The sequence below is a fragment of the Gavialis gangeticus genome, unplaced genomic scaffold, assembly GCF_001723915.1.
Source record: "Gavialis gangeticus isolate Ggan-Ray unplaced genomic scaffold, GavGan_comp1, whole genome shotgun sequence".
NCBI classification, from domain to species: domain Eukaryota; kingdom Metazoa; phylum Chordata; order Crocodylia; family Gavialidae; genus Gavialis; species Gavialis gangeticus.
The window spans coordinates 6,935,508-6,935,839 of NW_017728993.1; positions in this window are offsets into that span (position 1 = coordinate 6,935,508).

Consider the following 332-nt stretch of genomic DNA (forward strand, 5'->3'; position numbering starts at 1 on the left):
TTAGGCAAGCTTGGCAGTTTCAAAGTTGTAATGAATGTTTTGCAGGTGATTTATTTCTAGGACGTGAGAGAGTACGTGTATGTTTTATTGAGTTGTAAACAGGAGGGTAAATACAGTCCTATAGCAATCCAAACCAAAAATCAAGTTCCGAACTCACCTCGTTGGCTGTGCAGGTCAAAGCATGGCAGACATGCACAGTTCTTAGGGTGTGCTAAAATTAGCGTCAACAGTTTTCAGTGCCTTTGGGGTTTTTTTCCTCCTCAAATTTAAACAAACAATGTTAGGAAAGGACATGCTGTTGTGTGGGGGTGGAGGCGGGGCACAGAAAGCTG